Source organism: Nyctereutes procyonoides, unplaced genomic scaffold (genome assembly GCF_905146905.1).
Source record: "Nyctereutes procyonoides isolate TBG_1078 unplaced genomic scaffold, NYPRO_anot_genome, whole genome shotgun sequence".
Taxonomy (NCBI): Eukaryota; Metazoa; Chordata; class Mammalia; order Carnivora; family Canidae; genus Nyctereutes; species Nyctereutes procyonoides.
The window spans coordinates 33,500,659-33,523,317 of NW_026575160.1; the positions used below are offsets into that span (position 1 = coordinate 33,500,659).

General features: G+C 41.5%; 1 pseudogene; it reads left to right on the forward strand.

Annotated features, from left to right (window-relative positions):
- The first annotated feature begins 366 nt into the window (after window positions 1-366).
- Window positions 367-22,659, forward strand: part of LOC129502823 (uncharacterized) — a 34,366-nt pseudogene continuing 12,073 nt past the window's right edge.

A 22,659-nucleotide genomic window follows, 5' to 3' on the forward strand; every position in this document is an offset into this window, starting at 1 on the left:
CGGACTCCCTGTGCCTCTGCCCCTCCCCACCCTCATGCTCCTCCATCTCTCTCTCTCTCTCTCTCTCTCTCTCTCTCTCTCTCTCTCTCTCCCCTTCTCTCAAATAAATAAGATCTTTAAAAATAAATAAAATAAAATAATTCAAACAGTGTGATGTATACATATATAAGTTGATTTTACGTACACCCCGGGGATGGGGGGTAAGTTAGGGGCGTGCTAAGGCCTCTCCTCAGCCATACATACCTCCAGGATGGTTGTCGGCATCAGAAAAGCTCTCATCAGATCCAGAGGCGGCCTCTAAAGACTTCAACACTTCATTCCCGAGTCTTCACTAGAAGGTTCTCAACGGCCTGAAGGATACCAGGAATGATTTCTAACTGGAAAACTGAATGTGTCCGAGCTTTAGGAACTGGCATGAAATGTCATACGAGCACTTCCTTGTGTAAACTCCACGAACGCCTGAGGCGAGGATTTCAATTTGGTGCCGAGTCTCACCACTTAAGGAAACTGCAGATCGCATTCAAGTTCCTGGACCTAAATTCTGACCGAAAGGCTAGCTAGATCCTTCTAGAATGGTATCACATCTGTCTTGAACAAACGGTTCATGCAAACTACCTGAGGATGCATTAAAGGACTGAGGCCCGGAACTGGCCAGCATAGTTAATGCTTTGGTGTCCGCTTACTCATAAATCTTTGCGCCGGGGCACGTTTGTTCTGAAACTTGCTTTGGTTTGACATTCCCTTTGCAGGCGTGGAAGCAGAAGTTTGTAGACTTCGCCATCTCCGAGGTTAGGTTCTGCTGCTGCGTCCCAGTGGCGAGTGGCCAAATTGGCGCAGGTTGGTCTATGACCCAAGGCTCCGAATGAGAATGTACTCACTTTACGATTTTAATTGTAGATCCAGAATCTCCCCTAACTGGTCACCGAAAAGACACAGAGTGGTGAACATCCAGGCATTACAGTGATTTTACTTTTGCTGTTGAGATAGGGAAGTTGAGTAACATGTTAGGTGTCGGTAAGCGTTTCCTCTTCTCATTTCTAATTGCTCCGGTTCTTGTCAGGAGTTACTTTATGCTTCTTTCCCGGACGCTCCACGTTCCTTCCATTGACCTGCCTCTAGTCCCCTTCTCATGAAGAACAAGGTGGGCACCGACCACCTTCTCAGCCCCCTTTCTTTGAAGGGCATCTAGGCGCGTCACTAGGCCCGTCTGTGGGAAAAGAAACCAGGCACCTAGTACATTCATTGACTAACCTTGAGAAACAACCAGGGATTCAGCTTCTGAGCTGAAGCCCCGGAGAATCACGGGGTCTTGGGGACTTTCTGTCCGCTTACTCTGCAGTCCCCAAGGTCAGAGTCCCAGCATAGGTTTCTAGGAGATACTCGGCCATCTGTCAGCTAGCAAGACATCTCAATGAGCTTTCGCATTTCAGTACTCCACTGAAGACACTGGAAAGCGGGAGGAATCTTTTTAGAGGTTACTGGGATAAGGAGGAAGGGAAAGACAAGGGGGAAAACTGGGAAGAGGCAGGAGGCAGGAAGAAGAGGAGAGTCGTAAGGAGGCAGGAATTGAACAATGTCCCATTCCTATTCCCCTTAAAGGCTCGAAAAGAGTCCCATGTGCTGGGCTCCTGCAGCTCTCCCGGGAGCTGCCATACGTACTTTCTGCAACGAGATTCCAGCCCCCAGTAAGCTCATTGGTCACCTTCCACCTACAGGACAAAGTCTATATTTTTACATCTATCAGTACGTTGTCTGTGTCTTCTTGGCACTATCACCCAGTGAGTCCCGCGTCGGGGTCCCTGCATGGAGCCTGCTTCTCCCTCTGCCTGGGTCTCTGCCTCTCTCTCTCTCTCTCACGAATAAATAAATAAAATCTTTAAAAAAAATTAGAAATTATAAAAATTCTCATTAGACATTAAAAAATGTTTTACTTTTTGTACTAATTTTCTAAGGCTGCTGTAACAAAGCACTAAAACTTGATGGTTTAAAACAACAGAAATGCATTCTTTCACAGTTCTGGAGTCCAGAAGTCTGAAATCAAGTTATTGGTGGGACCACGCTTCCTGTGACTTCTCTAGGGGAGGATCTTTCTCGATTTTTCCAGCTCCTGGTGGCTCGGGCATTCCTAGGCTTATGCAGCATAGCCCCGATGTTTGCTTCAGTGTCACACACTGTCCCACGTGTGTTTCTCTCTGCGTCTCTTCTCTTCTCATAAAATCAGTTCTATTGGATTCAGTCCTACTCTAAGGCCCTCATCTTAACTTGATTGCAGGTGCCGAGACCCTTTTCCCGTGTAAAGTCCCAATCACAGGTCCTGGGAGGTTAGGGGTGGCACATATCTTTCGGGAGAACAACAGCCCTCCAGAAATACAAACTTAAGAGGCACAGAGTGAGGCAAGGAGGAGGACGACAGCTGCCAAGGGCACTGAATTTATCCGACAGCAAATCGCCAGCCTATGATAATCGTTGTGATGTGTCCTGCCTGTAATACCTTTATGAATATTGTTATTATTCTATTTTGTTCTTTTCAAAAAAAATCTGCTATTCATTCGATTCCCATAACAAACCATGAACTCTCGCAAATGAAGGAGGCCGGGATGATCACATCTTTTTTATGTTCTAAGTCATAACGAAATGTCCTGTCCGCCTTATCATCAGCCATGTCACTCTGCAGGGCTGTGTGTTTCTGTCGCTTGAAGTGTCAAAGGCCGCACAGTGATAGGCGCGGCAAGGACAGGTCAGTGCAAGTCTCCCGTGGAAGTGGGGGGAACCCTGGAGACCTCAGTCCAGGCTGCTTTTTCTTCTCTCTGCCACATGGTGTCACCCCTGAGAACCGGTGCTGCTGTGCTAGAAGATTCTCCAGGACCTTGAGAATCTCTGCAGACGGAGGGTCTCATTGTCTCAGACCAAGTTAGCCTAGGGGACCCGGCACGCCTGCAGCACTGAGCCCAAACTTTCGGGCCTACACCATCATTCATTCATTCAGGTTACCCGCCGGCCTCAAGAAGGCTGCTGAGTCTGACAGCCTCCCCCTGGCTCCATGGGGACGCCTTGCTCTGTCTTCCCAGGTCACCTTGACTCCATGGCTAAGGTGGCTCCGAGTCATCCCCTGCTACAAATATAAGGAAGAGTTCAGAGAGTGTGTCCTAAAGGGACGGGCCCTCCAGGCTTGGGATGCGGGGTGGAGGCCCATCCTCACTACAGTCCTCCTTCAGGGCAGGTGCTCCCAGGGCAGCGGCGCCTCCTCGCTTTGGCTTCATTCTCAGAGACGCGCCCTGAGCCTCCCAGTGGCCTTGAGACACTGGGTCCCAATGGGTTCGGCCGTGCTCTACCTTTCCCGTCTCGTTCCTGTCTCCCCGAGGGAACCCGTCTTGCTCAGATCTGCCAATTTTTCCATTTTCAGTCCTGGGGAAGCACCCCTCTTTCCATACTAGATAAAGTTGTGTTCTGTAATTGCCAGCCACGAAGGGTCCCCTTCTACGTGCACGTCGTCAGCAGAAGGCCCCGCCGCCCTATCCCCGGCCTTCTGAGCGCGGCCGTCTCGGTGGCACAGGATGCTCTTCTCCTCCACGATCTCATGGGGTGGGGAGAGCTCCTCTCCTTACATCTCAGGTGGCTTCCTCCTACTTCCCTCCTCGCCACGGAGCCCTGTGCTGTAAAGGCAACAACATTTCTTTACGTGACGACGCGTCTGAAGCCAATCGGGCCAACTGGCCACGTTAGGTTTGGGAAATCCGAGGTGGACAGAGCACGGATCTCCCACCCCCCACAACCTCACTAAGTGATGGAAAGTCTTATCCTGTCTCTTGCCCTTTATGCAACTGTCCATCAGCAGGCCGACACTAAAACAGTCAACGCAGCCTGTTGTATAAGCGAGGTGCCGTCTCCGTTCTTGTCCTTGCAGGGACCCTGACAAAACTTGGCAAAAAGAAGAAAATCCTGTCATTTGTGAAAGATGCCAGCGTCCTTGCCACCCCTGCCGGAGACTGTGATTCGGTTAAGTCTGAGCCCTTCAACAGCTGGTTACTAGTTACGACAGAGACCTACAGCCCACCGATCCTAAAAGATTTAGTGCCAGGCCTTTACCAAAAAAGCGTGTTGACCCCTCATTTAGAGCAGTGCTTTTCAGACACTTCTCTGTGTCGAAGGGCCCGTTTTTTTTTCTTTCTTTGTTTCTCATTTCCGGTCAACAGCGGACCAACACTTTTGCTTAAATACAATAAAGATGAATTTTTATAAAACAAAAAGATGCGAAAATATAAAGCCTGATTGTGTTACCTATGAGGTTCAGCAAACATAACATTACTTTGTCAAATTGCTAAGAATGGGAGGAGGCAAGGGCTTTCTCCTGATGTCTGCACCTACCGCGGGCTGATTCCTGCTGCCTGTGGACCGCCCCTCGGGTGGCTCCTGGGTGGGGGGCACGGCCAGCTCGGGGGACGTGCGGCAGCTCTCCCAGCCTGCCGTCGGGCGGCTTGGGCAGCTGCACGGTAGTGACACCGAGGACTGAGAAATGTTTCCTGCGTACAGGACGCCACCCCTCTTTGGTACGATAGTCTTTTGGGACTTAGCTGATGTTTCATTGACCACTCTGTCTCCCGTCCCAGCCGCTGGCTTCCATCTGCCTTCTTATTTCAGAAATGTATGCAGCCGCCACTGCTACTTTGCATTAAGTGCTGCTCGCTGACTTACTCCTGAGCTTTCAGTTTTAAATATAGTATCTACACGCACACTGTTGAAGGAACAGAACCCCCAAAGGAGAGATCACTCTGCACACAGGGAGAACTCACTAAATTTTGTTCTCTAATTGACATGCAGAGAAAATGAAAGACTCCAGAAAAAAAAAAAAAAGAAAAGATACAGGAAAACACTCTCCAAAGTCCCCCTGGAAAAATTACCTGCAGTCTAGGAAAATAAAAAGCCTGTGAGTCCCCTTTATTAGCTGGTGTCATGTTGCTAGGCAACAAGCTCTCCCTCGCTCTCGGCCTGCGGCTGCAGCCAGGCTCTTAGGAGTCAGGCTCGTCTCCCCCAAGTCCCTAAGAGGCCTCAACCCTGACTTCTACCTTTTCCACCTCCTCGTGAGTTGCTTTTTGGGGACAGCCTGGTTCCAGGACCCAAGCAGGATCCCTCCCTTACAGCCCCCTAGCGCTATGGCCCTTAGGAATCACAGGCGGGAGAAAACTTAACACGGCATCTGCCCCTGTGTCCGTAGCCTGGGCGAAAGCCTGCAGGCCATCAACCGCATCGTGGGCTGACCAAATGCTTCCATGCAGACCTCTCGGAATCTCAAATGTGTGCATGAAACAGACTGAGCATATATATAGGACAGGGCTGGACGGCACGCGGGCTCAGACAGTGGCACCCCCTGCCAGCGCACAACTGTTCTCTACTGTTTACCCTTCAAGGGCATGAATAGAGCCAGCTGTCCATCATCGGAGAGAACGAGTTCCTGAAGCCCAGAAAGTGGGCATTGTTTGCATTATCTGTACAGCACACACCACCAGGTAGGCACATAAATAAATGTTAAATATTAATAAATGTTACCTTCTAAGACATGAAAGAATAGAATTAGATCAGCTGCCAAGTAAAGTTGCTATAATAATAGTCAGTTTATTTCAATAATATGTTCCATTTATCACTATACAGAAGAACAGGAAAAATGGTCCAGGACCTTCCACCGGCACATCACAGTTTTGAGCATCAATTCCCAAATGAGAAATCCAGGAGGGAGGAGAGGGAACTGAAATCACATAATTTTCCTGATGAAGGTCAAGGAGGGAGCAAGGTGAAAGGAACAGTGCTCAGTGCCTGGTCAGACGCATCTCGTCACTGAGGGCTCACTGTGCACCAGGCCACTGATTTTTAACCTTGACAATAAATAGTAACTACCTTAAGTAGTTAAGGTACAGAAACCTTTTCTCACCTTAAAAACAAGGACATGGAGGCTCAGGCAAGTATTTTGTCCAAGTTGGAGTTTTTAAATGGCAGAGGCAAGATTCAAAGCCGGATCTGTTTTTGTTCATTCTATTCCTACTAATCGCAACATGTCTATCAGTGTCTCCTTGGTGGTGAATCCTAGTGCTCAATTACAGGATCTCAAAAATGTAGCTGGAGTTAGAAAAAAAAAAAAAACTCCTTGGGGCCCCTGCATGGCACAGTTGGTTAAGTGTCTGACTCCTGGTTTTGGCTCAGGTCATGATCCCGGGGTTGTGGGATTGGGTCCCATGTCAGGCTCCGTGTTCAGTGCAGAGTCTCCCTGAGATTCTCTCTCTCTCTCTCCCTCTGCTCTTCCGTCTCTCTATCTAAAATAAAGAAATAAAATCTTTTTGAAAACCGCAAATATCAGAGACCGTGATAAAAAACAAAAACAGCAGCTCAGGAATCCTCAGTTAGACTTTCGATAGCAACTGCAAACTGGAGATGGGGTGGGCCTGGGAGGCGGAGTAGGGAACCTGCAGGCACCAAGAGGAATTTGAAACTCCCTTTGAAGCTTTTTGTGTTTTGTTTCTCAGTCTAATCTGGCATTTAAAGTGTCGAATATACTAAAATAGTAGCTTCTGAGAATAGATTCAGGACATGGTGTTTTCCAGTTATGTTGTACTTGTACATCAAAGGGTAAACATTTCGAGCTAAATTATTCAGTGAGGATTTAGTATTCATCTATTGCTGCTGAATACTAATGAGAAAATGAGATCGTGGTTTATCATTTTCTATTATAATAGCAGAGAAAGCTATTGGCAGGATCCCTGAGAAATGTCTTTCCCAGGTCACTAGCGTTGAAATATTTTGCCTATCAAGCAAAAAGCCAATGCTTATGAAGTTATCAGTTGTGTACGATCACCGGCAGAGAATGTGTGTGCGTCTGTATACCTCAGTGTCCTCCAGCACGTCTCCAGCATGTGTGTCCAGCAGAGGGTGAGTTTGGGGATTGAAAGCATGGGAAGCCAAACAGGAGAATGACCTGTCATGTCACTAAAGAACTAAAACACATATGCACAGAAGGCTCAAACAATCCATCAGGGAAATAAATAATTAATAGTTTTCCAGGAATGACAGAATCTTGACTGTCCCTTGTCCCCTTGAACCTCTTTGCCTCCTTTTATATGGTTTCTTCCTATCAACATCTAAACTTTTTCCATTAAAAACAACAACACTTTTCCTTCAACTTTATGTTATGATTCAGCTGCCACCTTATGCCTCTCCTGTCCTTTGCACTTAAACTTCTCAATCCAATGCCTACCTCAGAATCTCCAATCATTCAATCTGGTCACATTTCCCATCGTTCCACCTAACTCACCTCTGAGATTGCTGTTTACCCCAGATCACCAAACCCAGTGCACCTGTTGTTACATCGTTCTACTTCTTACCTGAAATGCACTTTTTTTTTTTTTGCTCCCAACATCACTCTCAGTTCTCTGATATCTCTTTTCCAACTTCTTTTGCTGATTTCTACCCAAACCAATTTTCAAATGTTGGCATTAAGGGACTTTTCTCTTCTTGTATATACTTTCTACCTCTCAGCTATGCATATAGGTTTAATAATTCTGAGCCTATATGACCTCTAACTATATGCAAATTAGTCTCAAATTTGTATCTGGAGTCCATACCTCGCTTTTCCTGAATTCTAGGTATGAATACATTTCCCTATTCAGCACCTCTACTTTAATGTCTCCCAGGTACCTCAACTTAAAATATCCCAAGATGAATTCATACTCTTTCTTCCTGCCTTCCCCCACAATTGAAAATGTAGCATTCTGAAACTTATGGTGGCAGTAAAAGCAGTGCTCAGAGGAAAACATTAGCTGAACATTTAAAAAGGAGAAACAGGGACCCCACTGTGGCACAATCAATCGAGCATCTGACTCTTGGTTTCGCATCAGGTCCTGATCTCAGAGTCATGAAATCCAACCCCATGTCTGCTCTGAGCAAGGTATCTGCTAAAATTTCTCTCTCCCTCTCTCTCTGTCCCTCCCCCTGCTGTCTCTCTCTCTCCCTCTCTCTCTCTCTCAAATAAATAAATAAATCTTTGGGGGAAAAAAGGAAGAAATATCTCACACCAACAACATAACCTTACACAATAAGGAACTAGAAAAAGAAGAGTTAATTAAACCCCAAACTAGCAGAAGAAAGGAAAAAACAAAGATTTGTACAGAGATAAATGAAATAGCAAACAGAACAATAGACAGAATTGACAAAATCAAAAGTTGGCTCTTTGAAAAGATTAACAAAACTGACCCATCCTTAGCTAGACTAAGAGAAAAGAGAGAACATGCAAATAACCAAAATCAGAAGTGAAAGTGAAGACATTACTACAATCCTACAAAAATAAAAAGGATTATAAGAGAATGCTATGAACAACAGCTCACCAACAAAATAGATAACCTAGATGAAATAGAAGAGTTCCTAGAAATAGATAAATTACCAAAACTGACATAAGAAGAAACAGAAAATCTGAATAGACCTATAAAGAGTAAAGAGATGGAATCAACTGAAAAAATTCCAGTGAGACCTACAGTCTCACTTGACAACATTTCTTCCTTTATGGATGGCCCTGGAGCTTTGGAAAAACACCATCCATCAAAATCTCTGTTTCTGAGACAGCTTTGAGAAAATTCCGATCAGCATACAGAATTAGGCCAGTACAAGGCCTTGATCCTGCCTCTGAAGCTGACGGAGAAGGAACACCCTTCCTTTTTGATGAGGCCACCACTTTGGCCTCTACTAAGCTAGAAAGTATCCAGAAGTCCCTGAGCTAGTCAGATGTGATACCCTTCCTCTATAGCCTGCAATTCCAAGAGCAAGAGTCAGCCCATGCTTCTTGGCATGACAAACCTGTACATTTACGGCCAACTGATTTTTGAGAAGGGCGCAAGATCATTCAATGGGGAATGAATAATCTCTTCAATAAATGGTGCTGAGACAATTGAATAGCCATATGCAAAGGAATGAAGTTGGACATTTCAGTTATGCAAAGTGAGTAAGTTATGAGATTTAATGTACAACATGGTGATTATAGTTAATGATACAGTATTATATACTTGAAACTTGCTAAGAGGGTAGATCCAAAGCATTCTCACAACAGAAAGGAAGGAAGGCAGGAAGGCAGAAAGGCAGGAAGAAAGGAAGGAAATAGTAACTGTGTGAGGTAATGAATATGTTAATTAGCCTGATTGTAGTGATTATTTCACAATGTATACATATATCAATGTACATATATCATGAACTATTAAGCCAGGAAAAGACAGAGAAGAACCTTAAATGCATGTTATTAAGTGAAAGAAGCCAATCCAAAAAGGCTATACACTGTATGATTCCAACTATACAGCATTCTGGAAAAGGCAAAACTATAGAGAGAGTAAAAAATCAGTAGATGTCAGGGTTTTGAGGGGAGGTAGAAACATGTAAGTAGAGCATAGATTTTTTTTTTTTAGGGCACTGAAAAAACTCTGTATGATACTATAATGAGAGATACATGTCATTATACATTTGTTCAAACCCATAGAGCATACAACACCAAGAGTGAACCCTAATGTAAGCCACAGGCTTCGGGTAACTATTATGTGTCAGTGTAGGTTCATCAATTACAACAAATGCACTGCTTTGATGTAGAAATTGTTGATAGGGGATCCCTGGGTGGCGCAGCGGTTTAGCGCCTGCCTTTGGCCCAGGGTGCGATCCTGGAGACCCGGGATCGAATCCCACGTCGGGCTCCCTGCATGGAGCCTGCTTCTCCCTTTGCCTATGTCTCTGCCTCTCTCTCTCTCTCTCTCTCTCTCTCTCTCTCATAAATAAATAAAAATTAAAAAAAAGAAAAAAAGAAATTGTTGATAATGAGGAGATTATGCATGTGTGGGAATAGGGCATACATAGGAAATCCCTATATCTTCATCTTAATTTTGCTTTATTTAAAACTTAAAAATGCTCTTAAAAAATAGGTCTTTTAAACCTTTTAAAAAGGAAGAAAATAGTGCCTATGTGAACTGATGGATATGTTTGTTACCCGGGTTGTGGCAATCATTTCACAGTGTGTATGTGTTATCAGAACATTAAGTTGAACATCTTAAATGTATACAATTTTTGTTAGTTAAACCTCAATAAAGCTGAAAAACATAAACATTAACTCAAAATGCATTAGTAACCTAAACACAAGAACTACTAATAGGAAACTCTTAGAGGAAAACATAGAGGTAAATCTTTAGGACCCAAATCTTTAGGATTTGACACTAGATTCTTATATATGAAACCAAAAGCACAAGCAACAAAAGAAAAAAATAATAAACTGAACTTGACCAAAATTAAAGACTTTTGTGCATCAAAGGACATAATCAAAAAAGTGAAAAGACAACATATCAAACGGGAGAAAACATTTTCAGACCATATATCTGATAATGTCCAGAATATATAAAGCTCTTTATATATCTAGTGTCCAGAAATATAAAGAACTCTTACAATGAAACAACAAAAAGATAAATAACCCAATTTAAAAATAGGCAGGAGAATTGAGAATCTCTCCAAATGTATATAGTGACCAACAAAGCACATAGAAAGATCTTCAACATCATTAGTCATTAGGGAAATGCAAACCAAAACCACGATGAGATACTACTTTATATGCACTAAGATGCTATAAATTAACAAAAAGAAAAAAGAAAAGAACAGGGGTGGGGAGCATATGGAGAACTTAGCACCTTCATACATTTCTAGTAGGAACATAAAATGATACTGCTGCTGTGGAAAGCTGGCAGTTCCTCAAAAGGCTAAACATAAAATTACCCCAATTACCCCAATGTCTGTGACCCAGACATTGCCCTTCTAGACCTATCCCCACGGAATTGAAACCATACGCAAATACTTACACACCTATGTTCATTGCAGCCCTCATCGCAATAGCGTGAAGGTAGGAACAACCTAAATGCCACCAACAGACGAATGAATGCGTGAATTGTGGCGTACACGTCCAATAGCAAAATTGCAAGAATGAAGTGTTGATACCTGCTACAACATAGTGGAACCTCAAAAACATTTTGCTACGTGAAAGAAGCCAGACACGCAAGATCACGTATTGTGTGATTCTACTCATATGAAATATCCAGAATTGGTAAACGCCTAGACAGAAAGCAGCCTGGCAGTTACCAGGGTCTGGGAAAGGGGGCCACAGGGAGTGACTGCTTAATGGTATGGCTTTCTTAGGAGGAGATGGGAACATTTCGGACCTAGACATAGGTGATGATGTGCACACCATTGTAAGTGTACTAAATGCCACTGGATGTACATTTAAAATGGCTAATTTTATGTTATGTGAACTTAACTTAAATTTAAAATCAACAAAACCAGAGGTTGTAGAAGACCAGGAAGATAACCAACAGCTTCTCCCTTCTTTCCTAAACCCCCTTTAGAATCAATAACTCAGTTATGATACCTTATATGATAGTAAAATTTTTAATGCATTTCCATCACCTTGAAATAAATGCATGATTTAAAAAATTTAAATATTTTAATTGAATAGTTATGCCTTTTCTTATTAAATTCAATGGCTTGTTGCCAAATTGTATTTCTTTTTTTATTTTTCAAAATTTATTTATTTATTTTAGAGAAGGAGAGAGGGTAGAGGGAGAGGGAGAGAGAGAATCCTCAAGCAGATTCCCTGCTGAGCACAGAGCCCAATGTGGGACTTGATCCCAAGACCCCAAGATCATGACCTGAGCCAAAACCAAGAGTCATCTGCTAACCAACTGAGCCACCCAAGTACTCCCAAATTATATTGCTTTTAACTCACACAATCAAGACTTTTTTGATGTCATTTAAATTACGATGATAGAGGGAGGGACACCTGGGTACCACCCCAGGGAGCCTGCTTCTCCCTCTGCCTGTGTCTCTGCCTCTCTCTCTCTCTGTGTCTCTCATGAACAAACAAATCAAATCTTTATAAATAAATGAATAAAATCTTTTAAAAAATGATTCAAGGAAAACGGGTAATAGCACATAAAATGAAAACTTATTACCTTTATACATCTTAGCTCCCTTTCTAACAAAAGTTATAAAAATATTCACAATAAGAACACATTTCATTGCAATCAGCAAAGGAAGTGGGTGCTTGGTTTTTGGTATCCTGATTAGACAGTTTTATTTTCATTTTTTAAATTAGTTTATGTTTAGAGAGAGTGTGTGTGTATAAGTGGGGCAGGGAGGGGCAGAGGGAAAGGGAGAGAGAGAATCCTAAGCAGGCCCCATGCCCAGTGTGGAGCCCGAGGCAGGGCTTGATCCCACGACCCTGAGATCATGACCTGAGCCAAAATCAAGAGTCAGAGGCTTAACTAACTGAGCCACCCTCACACCTCTTGATTAGACAGTTCTAAATGGACCCTTCTACAATGGGTTTTCTTCAAAAACTTTTTTTTAGGGGAGCCTAGGTGGTGCAGTCTGTTAAGCCTCCAATTCTTGGTTTTAGCTCAGGTCCTGGTCTCAGGGCCGTGACATCAAGTCACATTGGGCTCCCCACTCAGCAAGGAGTCTGCTTAAGACTCTCTCCTTTGCCCACTGCCTCTCCTCTTGCTCGCACTCTCTTTCTCTCTGTCTAAAATAAATAAATCTTAAAAACAATGTCTTTAAAATTTGAGTATAGTTGACACAGTGGATTTTCTTGAAGTGCAACTAATTTCAAAACATTCTCTACATATGAACTGGGACCAGATGCGAGAGGATTATTAAAACAGTCCTCCTACAGCCCCAGAGTGCTATTTTCATAGTCTGTATGTGGAGTCCTATGCTATTATTTTTTCAGGGTTTTATATTATTTATGACTTAAATTATTTAAACTTTCAACAACAAAAAAAGGAAGGTGAGAGAGAGAGAAAATAACCAAAACCAAAATAAATGTGTACAAACCAAGTGGCGTGAAAAATGAACTACAAAGTCTCAGATCTTGTCTTAGTTTGGATTCCCCAAAGCAGAGCCTGGAATTCACAATGGGAGTAAGAAGCCCAGGCAGTCAGTGAACGAGTTAGGAGGTTAAGATATGAAAGAGAGAGTGCTCATAACTGGTCATATGAACATGTTACTGTTGTAGGTAACTGTAGGTAAATGTCCTTGAGGACACCCCCCCCCCCCCCCGGAGAGACGGGGGTGCCTACCACACAATTTTCTCTCCAAGATGTGAGAAGGCTGGAATATTTGACCACCAGTTTCCTTCCATTTCCATCCTCGTTAGGTTGGGAGCTGCTCCTGGCTATTAACTCCCAGGTTTTCTATCTGAACCTAAAAGAGCTGACCATGCTTCCACAGCCAGAGAGCACCTTCAGGCAGAGACACACCCAGATGGTCAGGAGCTGCCTAAAAAAAGGCCTCTGGGGTGGCCCAAGGAATGCTAGCAGGACACAGGTACAGGCTGGGTTCTCCTGCAAGCAGACCGACATGAAGCACAATGTGCAGGCTGCTACTGACCAGGGCCCCGGGGAACAAAACTATGAATGCAAGAGAGGGGAGTGACATCAGTCAGAGGGCCACGTCAAGCTTCAAAGATGTAACACATTTACCTTAGGGAATGAGAGCAGCCTACCTGGAAGCATGAAGACTCTTTATCCTGGGATATTCTTAACGGAATATGACCAAGTACAAGATTTTTCTACACTTCTGTTAAAGATAAATTGTGATCTATGTGAACTTGCCCCATTATCAGGTACGCTCAAATCCAAATAGTTAACATATTTAAGCATTAACATATTTAATAGTTAACATAATAAAAATTAATTTATAACACACCTTTTATGTTACTGCTAATTCACTTGATTTTAAATTCAAGTTAAAATGATGAACTTTTTCTTTAAATGATGAAGCTTTAAATGCAATACGTATCTTAGAGACATTAAATTATTTATAAATAGTCCCCACACTACTCTTTAGTGCCTTTCTAGGCTGCATGAACCTGGGAATAAAAATGAAGCACATGTACACATACTTACATAGGTTTTATTTATTTATTTATTTATTTATTTATTTATTTATTTATTTATTTTAAAGAATTTATTTATTGATTCATGAGAGACAGAGAGAGAGAGAGAGGCAGAGACACAGGCAGAGGGAGAAGCAAGCTCCATGTAGGGAACCTGATGTGGGACTTGATCCCGGGACTCTAGGATCACACCCTGGGCCAGAGGCAGGTGCTAAACCGCTGAGCCACCCAGGGATCCCACTTACATAGGTTTTAGACCAAAGCGATGATTGTGTCAATGCAGAACAAATTTTAATATGCCAAAGACTCCATTCAGCATATTTGTTTATTTTTTCTTTTAAGCTTTTATTCATCCATTCATGAGAGACACAGACAGAGAGAGACGGAGACACAAGTAGAGGAAGAGGCAGGCTCCCCAGAGGGAGCCTGATGCAGGACTTGATCCTAGGACCCCGGGATCACGACTTGAGTGGAAGGTTAGATGTTCAACCACTGAGCCACCCAGGAGTCCCCAGCATATTTGTTTAATTTTCATATGTTAGCATTCTTGGGGGGGGGGGAGCTTTGTTGGGAGTATAATGGACACAATGGACATATTTAATGTATGTAATTTGATGAGCTTGGACATAGGTATACATCCCTGAAACTACCACCACCATCAATCATAGGCACAATAATAGACATATCAGTCACTTCCAAAAGTTTCCTAGTTCTAGATTTTATTTGTTTGTGGTAAGAATGTTTAATACAAGATTTACCCTCTTAAAAAATTTTTAAGCATCTAACAAAATATTGTTAACTACAGACACTATGTTGTGCAGCCACACCATATGTGCCCATCTTCAGATGAATGGTTTTTTTTAAAGATTTTATTTATTTTATTTATGAATTCTTGAGAGACACATACAGGGAGAGAGGTAGAGGCCGTGGGAGAAGCAGGCTCCATGCAGGGAGCCTGATGTGGGACTTGATCCTGGCAACCCAGGATCACACCCTGGGCTGAAGGCAGGCGCTAAACCACTGAGCCACCCGGGAAACCCCAGATGAATGGGTTTTTAAGAGTGGGTTGTACATACAATGGAATATTATTCAGCCTTGGAAAAGAAGGAAATCCTGACATTTGCAAAAAATACTGGTATTCTTACCACCACGTCCAGGGATGCTGATTAAATAATTCTGAGCACAGTACAACTAAATAAATACTCTACACCATTCTCAAACAGTATTCCAGGCACCAAAGTCATGACGTCCCGAGTTAATGGAGTGTTTAGAAGAGCTAATCATTTTTACAAACAATGAAAGAGAGATCTTTAGAATATTTTTTTACATTATTTACCTTTGATTCACTGTTATTTTTCAGCCCAAATCAAAGCATTTTTAAAATTAGCTTTAGTTTGCTCTCTTGAATCTTTCTGGTAATAACTTAGGGCACAATGAACATAATGGACAACAGCATAAGTTAAACCACAAACAACAAAGTAAATGAACAAGTTTTTAATGTTCTGAATCCAACTTTCTTCTACTCTTGTTTCAATTCTTGTACTAAAAAGTGATAAATAGGAATATGCGCAAGCAGGCTTATTTATGTTCAGAAACTTATTTAGATTTAGTGATTTAGTGGTGTTATATATAAATAAATAAATAATATAGCAAAGTTCTCCAAAATGTTATTTTTATCACCAAATCTTTCTTCCATAATTTTGTCATCGTATTTAATTTTCTTCAGGCAGCCTGGGTGGCTCAGTGGTTTAGTGCTGCCTTCAGCCCAGGGCATGATCCTGGAGACCAGGGATCAAGTCCCACATTGGGCTCCCTGCATGGAGCCTGCTTCTCCCTCTGCCTGTGTCTCTGCCTCTCTCTCTCTCTCTGTGTCTCTCATGAATAAATAAATAAAAATCTTTTTAAAAAAATAAATAAATAAATAAAATAATTTTCTTCCTTCTTACCATTTTCTTTAAAGTACAATGAAATATAAGCTCCATTCTACATATAGTCTAAAGGATTCTTTTAACTAATTATTAATAACAATTATTTCCAATAATCTCCTAATTATTAATAATAATTTCTATACTAAACATATTTACATACATTATCTTTTGATCCATCCAAAAATTTTATGTGGAAAGTAGGAGACCAATTGAATCCTTATTTTCAAAAGATAATTGATATTCAAGAAGTTTAAAAGATGTGTCCATGGTTATACAGACAGCAAACAGGGTAGATGGAATTAGAAACTAGGTCTCCTGGGTTTAAATTCTACTCTCTTTCATACATACCACCTTGATTTTCAACTTAAAATTAGTTCTTAATATGGATCACATCAATGTACAATTAAATTCAAGCTCAAAATGACCAGAGAATAATATTTTACCAGTTAGTCCTGGAGAGAGGCATGCAGCAAGCTAGAAAAAAATGAAAAGTCCATTATAATCTAGCCAGCATCCATGGGTCCATTCTCAAATTTCATAACCAACCAAATCTGGTTCTGTTGGAGGGGACCAGAAAGACTGAAATCTTTCCAGGTGAGATAGGTAGACAGACAATACAGTGACTCTGCTAAAATGACCGTCAGCCACAGAGGTCAGCACCAGGCTGTGAAAAAACGCTATTTTCCTCCCAAATATCATTTTGTAGCATAGTTTATGACCCTTAAATTGAATGTATTTTAATGAAAGTTACAAACTATGATAGTGTCACATCATCTTTTATTCTGCTCATTTCCTTTATGGTTATCCGCAAGTCAAAAGGATTTAAAAGGGAAATAAAAGAAAGGAAACAACCAAGATTTTTAATCAAACAGTTTTACATGAAATGCAGCATTTTAGACCCCATACTTCTTTACATCAAGTAAAGGGGAAATGCCAGAAGCAGCACTCTCTTCACCTGGGAGCTGCAAGGGAGGAACTCAGACAGAAAACAATCTCAGGGTGCACATGACCCAGTGTCCCCGGCTGTCACAGTCAGTGCCCTACAGCATCGCCTCCAGGACCCATGAGAGCTAAAGAGGGAAAAGTCTAGTCTGACTGTGTCACACTGGCCTTTGTGAATAAATTAAAACCTGATTTCCTGCACACTTACTGTAGTTCTAGGAAAGATCTCAAAATGCAGAGAATCCAAAATTTTCCTTCTTTCTCAAATACCAGTAAAATGATTTTTAAAAGAAGATTTAGGTTATCAAACAAAGAGGGGCTAAATATCTAATATTAAGCACAAAGAATAATCTCCAGCAATACTGTGGTTAAGATGAAAAGGTACAAAAGAGGAAATTTTCAAGAGTTTTAAATGTTTAGCTATTGGTTGTTTTCGTGATTCTCTCAGTGGTATCGGGTCATACTTGCTGGGTCGCTTAAAACATAAAGAAAGTGTAGCCATCCATTTCAAGAATAATCTGGCAAAGAAAGAATGAAGAGACAACAAACCACAGGTCATAAAGACTATTTTAACTCTTGGAATTAAGTGCACTTGCATATAATGGATTGGTAAACCCTCGTGCCTGTAAGGAGGGCTCCGGGGAAGAAAACCTATTACCCTGTGAGCTGCTCAGAGAAGGGGTCACGTACTATTCAACTGATATCCTTACTACCCGGAACATAGTACACAGTTAATGTCTGCTGACTGTCTGTTATCTCTAAGGAGGAAAGCTAGGTTTGGGTTATTCAGAAATAGAAAAGTCTCCTACGTCTGTATTTGACTGAGGTTCTGGATTGTAGGCTTTTGGAAGCAACCTTCAAAAATATACTAACACATTTCCATATTTTGACATCAGATGTTTGAAACATTATAGTGAATTATACAGGATGTCATGGACTTGTGGCCTCAAATTAAAAATTTATTTCGTGGGACGCCTCGGTGGCTCAGGGGTTGAGCGTCTGCCTTTGGCTCAGGGCGTGACCCCGGGGTCCTGGAATCAAGTCCCGCATTGGGTTCCCAGCAGGGATCCTGCTTCTCCCTCTGCCTGTGTCTCTGCCTCTCTCTGAGTCTCTCATGAATAAATAAATAAAATCTTTAAAAAAGAAGGAATTTATTTCTTATTGCATTAGAAGAAGGACAAAAGGAGTCAAAAAGAACAAACAGAGGTACCTGAGCATCTCAGTCAGTTAAGCATCTGCCTTCAGCTCAGATCATGCTCTCAGGGTCCTGGGATGGAGCCTCTTATCAGGCTCCCTGCTCAGCAGGAGAGTCTGCTTCTCCCTCTGCCCCTCCCCTCCTCTTGTGTTCTCTCTCACTCTCTGTGTCTCAAATAAATAAATACAATCTTTAAAAAGGAAAGAAGAAAGAAAGAAAGAAAGAAAAAAAGAAAGAAAGAAAGAAAGAAAGAAAGAAAGAAAGAAAGAAAGAAAGAAAGAAAGAAAGAAAGAAAGAAACTTAGAGTGAAGGAATGGAAGGAGGAAGAGAAGAAACAGGGGAAGAGAAATAAAAAATTAAAAGTCACAGACTACAAATAAAATATAACTAAAATAAGAGCTCATGAATTATTAAGCAGGAACTAAAATAATCATATGAGTTACTTTATGAATTAAATCAATTTTTTAAATTGACTTTAGCTACCATATAGGTTGTTGGAATTATCGATGGACTTTCATTCACTTTTCTTGCAGCGTCACGATCACTACTACGTGGATTACTCCCAAATCACTGACGCCTGACCATTCCTCCAAACATCAGGTTTCCAACCCTCAGATGCCTTCACCAGAAAATCCTACCGGTGCCTTTTAAACTTAACGTGCTAAAGCTGACGTGGTATCATCTGCTGCACCAACCTGCACTGACCTTTCTTTGTGATGGCTTCATCATTACTCCAGGGAAATAGGGCTGGAGAATCAGGGTCATCTTCATCTCTCTCCTCTGCCTTCATATTCCCTTAGCCATGAAGCAGGAAGCTTCCCTCTCTACAAAGCTTCCCTTACTGCCCCCACCGCTCCACCCCCACCGCTGCCATGAGCATATTACTCCTGCCCTCATCCTTTTGGATCTGGACGTGACCAGGCTTGAGAAATGCTCCAGCCTCCCAACGTTGACACCCCGTTCCTTGCCATCCTTCAGTGTCAGTGCCTGATGTTTTTCCCTGCACGTGCTCCGTACATTCAGGTGTCAATCAATGCTTTTGCTTTCATTATTCCTCTGCCTAAGATGTTCTCCTGAACCAAAATTCTACTAATATCTGAAGCTCTTCCTTGTTCTAATACTATAATTCATACCTTGTCTGCCTCCTTGAGCGGTTTGATCTATGTTTCTCTGAAAGCATTTTTCCCACTCTGCTTTAGATTAAACTTGCTTATTAATATTATTCTCCTTGCCAATAAATCCTAAGTAATTTAAGGGAAGTGATGGTGTTTTTTTATGTTTAAATCTTTGAGAGCCTTAGAAAGTACTTGACTCCTAGGGGGCATTCAGAAAACATGGATTAGTTACACTTTTAACACCCAAGTAGTTTAAAGGCAATAGGAAATACATTTTCCAATAAAAAAGTAGATTTTATTTGGCAAACGTAAAACATTCAAATGATTATAAAAAAAGAATCATTTGCACTGACATTTAAGTCTTAAAAAATACAAGTATCATATCAAAGAATGACACTTATGTGCTTATCTTAAATAGTCATAATGGCTGACACATGAAATGATTATGTGCTGTGCACATGAATTAAATTATTTGATCTTTAAAACCAGCCCATTCAACAGATGAGGAAACTAAGATGTGAGAAACTAATAATTTTCCCAATGTCCTACAAATAGTAAGGAACAACACAAGGATCCAAGGGAAAAGAGAATAATATAGATGCAGAAAAATCACATCATATTTTATCGATTTTTTTCACTGAATTTTCTTTTTTTAAAATTATTTATTTATTTATTTTAGAAAAAGAGAGAGGGACATAGCGAGTGGTGGGAGAGGAGCTGAGGTAGAGGGACAAGCAGACTACACTGAGTACAGAGCCTAACTGGAGCTTGATCCCACAACCCTACGATCACGACCTGAGCTAAAATCAAGAGTCAGATGCTTAACTGGCTGACCTACCCAGGCACCTCTTTTCACTGAATTTCTTAAAGTAATTGGTGTTACTGTGGTTAAAAAAACTTACCATTGGTTTCCATTGCCAATTGTTCAACAGACTCTTGCTGTTTAAAAAATTAAAAAATTTCTAAATCATGTGCTACACTAAATGTATATTTAAGAAATACTACTGTGCAGTCCATTTCAAAGTAAAAGTAAGTTTGAAGTTATATAAGACATTATGATAATACAATTGCTTGAGGAAATGTTTGATTCTGAATATAATTTTCTACTCTTAGATGAATTTCCTGGAGGTCAAAATATTCTATTTTGGGGGCATTTATTTGCATTTCTACCACTGTTTCTTCAGAGTCAAGTGTTATTGCTCAGTTTAAATGACCCCAAGCATTAAAGCAAAATGAGAATAATGTGAAATGATTCCTTATCTCATAAAAGCAATACTCACCACCAACCCACATATAATTTTACATAAGTTCCATATTTGACTCAAGGCAAACATCTGTAGTAGAACATTAGGCATGGCATTTTTCAAAGAAGGCTCCGGGAGCTTCAACTCTTGTATTAGGCACTCACGGAAGCAGGAGTTGTGCCCTGGGTTGTCAGCCAAGGGAACTGGAATGAAGAGATAGAGGTTTAATGCGGTCCGGAAATACCATGGCCTCGTCATAACTTAATATTTAAGCCCCAGGAGAGAAGTGAGGAGATAGAACTACACACACTCGCATGAGATTGTGATCCTTGACCTGATTCTCATCAAGTGTGAAACCCCATCAGCCTGTCATCATCCAGCAACATGCAGTTAAACAAGGCAACCAGAGAGGATCAGAGCATCACCAAGTCCAGATCCTCTTTCATTCTCAGCTTTTCCCTTTTAACAAATTCCAGTCTTTTTTCTTCATTGCTCATGATTCCACCAACAAAAATAGTTCCTTACAGAGGGCATGTGATGCAGTGAGCACTGGGTGTTACGTAAGACTAATGTCACTGACCTCTACCTCTGAAGCCAACAATACATTGTATGTTAATTAACTGAATTTAAAGAGAATTAAAAAATATATGAAATATATGAAAGGAGATATTTTTTCTAGAATGGAAGAGGCTGAATTTTCCTAAAATATAACAACTAGGAGTGTATACCTAGGCTTCACTTTCACTTCTTATTGCACATCTTAGTAATAGAATCACGTAGCAACAAACATTAAGTGTTCCCCTTGCGTGTAGCACTGCCTCGTGTAGTAGGAGTCCAAGAACTGGTCCACCAGGATATTCTTTATATTTGTACTGTGTTTTATCAGTTACCCAATTCTTTCACACATATGTAGCTTTAGCTTCATAACCACCCTATGAGAAACAAAGTAACGTTACCATCACTCTATTTTAAAGAGATGCAGAAATTGAAGCTTAAGGTATTGTCTCCTTAGGTCTCATGGATAGGGAATGTGAAGACATAGGACTAGAACCCACATCTTACAAGGCAAGATTCAAGGACGGTTATATAAGTCACACAAATAAGCAGAAACTAAAGAGAGAACAGGATGTGTTTATCAAAATAGCAGGTTTAAGTCAGGGAAAAATTAAGACCTATATAGAGCTTAGAACCACGGCCTAGAATTTCCTTTGATGAGGAGGGGTCAAATGTCCTTTGTTGTGTTAATGAGGTGACTTTGGGAAAGCACCTAAGGATGATGGCCAGTTGCCAGTGGTGCCAACCATGTAATTAGAATGTTGGAACTTTCTCTCCCACTTCTCAACTTCTGGAAAGAGGAGAGGGAGGCTGGGCATTGAATCAATCACCAATGGCCAATGAGTAAATCAATCATGCCTGTGTAATATAAAGCTTCCATAAAAACCCAAAAAGATGGAGTCTAAAGAGCTTCTGGGTTGGTGAAGGTGTAGACATGTGGGGCAAGTGGTGTACTCAGAGAGGGTATGGAAGCTTGGGCACTTTCCCACATGCCTTACACTGTGCATCTCTTCTATCTGGCTGCTCCTGAATTGCATGCTTTTCTAATAAACTGGTGATCTACTAAGTAAAATGTTTCTCTGAATTCTGTGGGCTGCTCTGGCAAATTAATTGAATCTGAGGAGGGGATTGTGAGAACCTCTGATTTATAGCCAGTGGGTCAGAAGCACAAGTGACAACCTGCATTTGTGACTGATGTCTAAGGGGTGGGACAGTCTTAAAGGACTAAGCCTTCAGCCTGTGGAATCTGACGCTACCTCTGGACAGGTAGTATCATAACTGAGTTGAATTATAGAACATACAACTGGTGTCAAAGCATTGCTTGAATATATCTGGAAGCCCCCAGTCCACACTTTGAAAATTGAGTACAGGAACTCAAAAGAGGTGTGCTAATGATATGCGAAGACAAAAGGTATTTGCGAGGACTGTACCAGGAAATGGGACACAAAGTCACTCCAAACTAGAAGATTACTGTGAGTGATCTGCTCTCACAGAATAGTCAGGGTATTTGAGGACAGAATTTCTGAAATGGGAACCCAAAACTATTCGTTATGACTTAACGCTGCTGGAGATTAGTAAGGAACAAATGGTGAGTGGAGGAAAGTGTAGAGAGCCAGAAAGAATTGAACGCGGTTTCTGGAGGTAATAATTGGGAGAAGGGGGCACCTGAGTGACCCAATTGGTTTAGCAACTGACTTGATCTCATTTCAGGTCTTGATCTCAGGCTTCTGAG